The sequence below is a fragment of the Sinocyclocheilus anshuiensis genome, unplaced genomic scaffold (genome assembly GCF_001515605.1).
Source record: "Sinocyclocheilus anshuiensis isolate Anshui unplaced genomic scaffold, SAMN03320099.WGS_v1.1 scaffold681, whole genome shotgun sequence".
Taxonomy (NCBI): domain Eukaryota; kingdom Metazoa; phylum Chordata; class Actinopteri; order Cypriniformes; family Cyprinidae; genus Sinocyclocheilus; species Sinocyclocheilus anshuiensis.
Genome location: NW_015537978.1, coordinates 573,913 through 577,971, shown reverse-complemented (window position 1 = coordinate 577,971; position 4,059 = coordinate 573,913). Strand labels below are relative to the sequence as shown.

Sequence of the window (4,059 nt, the reverse complement as noted above, 5' to 3'; positions counted from 1 at the left end):
TTACCCCTGGCTAGATAAATAGATTAAGCTGCAAATGGCTAATGTACATATAGACATGCACACTGCTGTCAGAGTTACATTTGTTGGCTCAGAGAATGTCACAGACCTATCTGCTGTAATTTGTTTTCAGATTCATCACTTTGAAATGCATGACTCAAAATAGTTTAATTATGTCCTTCAGGAGTCTCAAAAGAGTTGGATACACAAACAGCGAATGGGAAATGATGAGCACACATACGTAATACAGACAACAATGTCTTGATCCATTTATAGATGTGACATACAACGTGTAACCTCTGAGATGTGGTCGACTAAAAGCTAAGGTGTTGTTTTGACAGAATAACAATGATTAGTGATAGGTAGCGGTTTGGTAGCTTCTTCAGCCATCTTCCTGAATAGCGAGAGATGTTTTCTCTGCAGTTGGAAAAAGTCCGATTGCCTTTCTCCATTTGGTGCAGACAGGGTAAGCCACAATTGCATATTTGAAGACGATTGATTGTCATGTTTATTTTTTTAAACAATGATAATAAAGAGTCTGATCTCTTTCTAAAAAAAATTAATAAATAAACATAAACTGCAAGTTTTTGATATGTTTGACTGTCCTTTTTTTTATGTGCTGTCCCATTTATGTGCATTCATTTTGATAGGAGTCGTCCAACCTCAACGCAGAGAGAGCAGTATGCACTTGGAATTGCGACTTCGTCTCTGTCATTAGAAGACCCATTTTCTAGTAAGACTGACTTTGCAAAATACATTTACAGTGAATTAAATGCTTTTCCTTTAAGGGTTAGTTCACCCAAAAATTAAAATTAGTCCATGATTTACGCACCCTCAAGGCATCCTAGGTGTATATGACTTTCTTCTTTCAGATTAATCCAATCTGAGTTTTATTAAACATTATCCTGGCACTTCCGAGCTTTATAATGGCAGTGGATGGGTGTTTCTGTTCAACAGTCCAAAAGAAGTCCAATAAAGTGCATCCATCCATAATAAACAGTGCCTCACACGGCTACGGAGGGTGAATAAAGGAATAATTGTAAGAAAAATACCCATATTTAAAACATTATTAACACTTTCCTCTGGCTTGCGCTAACTGTCATGTGCGCAAGCCATTCCGGGCGGATGACGTAGGACTTTGGCGTAGCGTCAGCTCCAGTGAGAATATGCTAGTCTCGCGAGAACCAACGTTTGTTTACAGGAGCAAAGGAAGCAAATTTTCCTTACTTTGGCAAAGGAAAACTAGTCTCCTCTTGGCTGAAATCCTGAAATCCTCCAACATTTCTCTTTACAAATCCTTGTTTTGTACTTCTAATTCATGAATTGTTTGTCTTCGAATGCGCTTCGCCGACACCCTACGTCATCCGCCTGGAAGGGCTTCCACGCAAGCTAGAGAAATTTTTTATTATGGATGGATGCATTTTATTGCACTTCTTTTGGACTGTTGAACAGAAACACCCATCCACTGCCATTATAATTAGTTTTCATTACTCACAAAAACGCATGGATTCGCTACAGGAGGCCTTTATTCACGCCCCAGAGCTGTTTTATTATGGATGCGCGCACTTTATTTGAAGTGTTTTGAAATGTTAAACAGAAACACCCGCCTACTGCAATGATAACACTTGGAATAGCCAGGACAATTTTTAATATAACTCTGATTGGATTCGTCTGAAAGAAGAAAGTCATATACACCTAGGATGCCTTGAAGGCGAGTAAATCATGGGGTAGTTTTAATTTTTGGGTGAACTAACCCTTTAAGTCACCATTTACTCACCCTTGTGTCCAAGAAACACAGGGTACATCAAACACTGGGAACAGCAGGAAACACGTGAACATAAGAAGAACCGACAGAGACGTACTGCACAGACTAGGGCTGTGTCCCTACATTAGGTCACTAATTCAGTTCATTAGAAGGCGTGAATGAAAACGAGTAGTGAATTCGGACACTGAGTGCACCGGAAGGAATGCTGCTTTTGCATAGTTTGTGCTTGCTGTTTATTAATCATTTGAAACTAGCAAACTAGCAGCTCCAGTAGTAAGATTAAAGGATTTTGTCTTGAACTCTGTCACGGAAATTATGTATAAACCCTAATCAAACAATTTAATAATCAATTTACAATGAATTTATACCAGTGTTGTACATTATGCTGTACGCCATGGATGAGCGCTTTGTAAAAATGAACAGATTGATTATTCAGCTGCGGGCGCCATCTTCTGGCGACATGCGGGAATTCATTCGGCGCGTGACTCTCACGGTGCATTATGGGCATCCTCTAGCCGTTGAGCGTGCACCAGTTGTACACTCGTTTTTGCAGTGCATTGTGGGATTGAATGAGTGCACTCGAGAACGTCCACTATGGTTTCGGACACCACTAAAAATGGCTGTTCCCTCAAATAGTGCCCTATTTAAGGGTATAGGGAAGATTTCAGACACAGCCTAGGACTTAAATACAGAGGATGATTGGGGAAACACAGGTGTATGGGATGACTAATCAAACTAATTAACAAAACGAGGACAGGAACATGACCAAATAAGGGAACAGAAACATGACACAGACAGTCCATGATCGGACACATCTTGAATAAATGTGTTAATTAGCTTTAGTACTGATCAGATTGATATTAGTTAGGTAAATGATCTGCTTTAATTTGAAACAAGCTTCTTCAGCTTTTCTTCATTGCACATGAGTTTTCTCAACATTATAATATAGGTCTACTGACAATATTTTTCTCTGTTTGTCTGCAGACAAGCCTGATGTTGTCATTTTTCTCCATGAGACACTGGATTCAAACTCTGTGCCAAACAGCAGTGGATGTGTGAAACGCCAGGACGTTTTAGTGGTGGACTGTATTTTCTGTGATGGTGAAAAAAATAGGGAAGCAATTTCTGCAGTTGCAGACTGGATAAAAAACTAAGGTAACACTTCTTTTTTCGAAATATAATATTAGTTATTGCAGACTTCAAGTAGGGGACGATTCAAAGGTAATAAGTGAATGTCACGTTAACAATAAATGTGTTTTGTATAGTTTAGAGACCACTAAGGACGGGTAGCAGAATGACACTGAGGATTGATAAATCACCTCATCAACCATTCAGAAAGATCCTGTGACTCTGACAACTACATACCTCAACTCTTCACAGTTGAGATCCGCTTTAGCTTGTGTCTATCGAATACAGATGTTTTTAGCGAGTGCTTCAAGTGCAGATATTTGCAATAATGTAATCAGCTGTCTAATTATTATTCAGTTTATTCCAGCCACAGTGAACTAAAAACAGACGTCATTTGTCTCAGAGGTCTTTGTTTTATTGACTATGGCATGTGCTTGAATTGTATTTACAGAAGCCTAGCATGTTGACAGGCATTTACAAACCATTATACTGAATAGTTCAAAAATCCTACTGGCTACTAATGTATGCAAATAAATGACCTGACAGTGAGTGTACAAAGCAGTATAACTCTCCTTGCTGCATGGCAAAGCCCATGTATGATGATAAACTAACGTTCAGTTCTTCTGTCTAATGCCTTATGTTAATGTAGAGGCAAATATAATTACTTAACTCATTTATGTGTATTTATTAAGAGATTTTCAGTGAATTGTTTCTGTGTTGGTGTTACGTAATTATACTGTATTTAATCTGCATGATGTATTGATAGATTCTGTCTGCTACTGTGCCTTTACTCTAAATCGTTGCCTGTAATTAGAAAAATGCTTATAATTACAAATCACAGTAAATTTGGTGTAAAACTGTAAAGTGTAAGTGTAAAAAGTGTGTTCGTGTCTTTTGTTCAACGGTAGAAAATAATTTTATTAAAGAATGTTTATGACAATAATCAGTATAGACCTAAAAAGTACATATGTATACATAATATATAATTACATAACATATTAAACTAAGACCGCTAGTAGGTGGTGGCAAGTCACTGTTTTAATGAATGAGTAATTGAATAATTGGTTTAGTTCAAAAGGAAGCAAGTAATTGATGACTTTTTGAATAGGTAATTTAAAGCAGCATTTCCCAACCTTTTTCAGTCATGGCGCCCTTTCAAAATCTTCAAA

The 4,059-nt window shown here is 37.7% G+C and overlaps 1 long non-coding RNA gene across 1 annotated transcript; it reads left to right on the top strand.

Annotated features, from left to right (window-relative positions):
* The first annotated feature begins 2,548 nt into the window (after positions 1-2,548).
* Positions 2,549-3,805, top strand: LOC107672689 (uncharacterized). Its single transcript, XR_001632337.1, has 3 exons — positions 2,549-2,630; positions 2,747-2,917; positions 3,028-3,805. It is a non-coding gene; the product is annotated as an uncharacterized LOC107672689 (long non-coding RNA).
* The last annotated feature ends 254 nt before the right edge of the window (positions 3,806-4,059 follow it).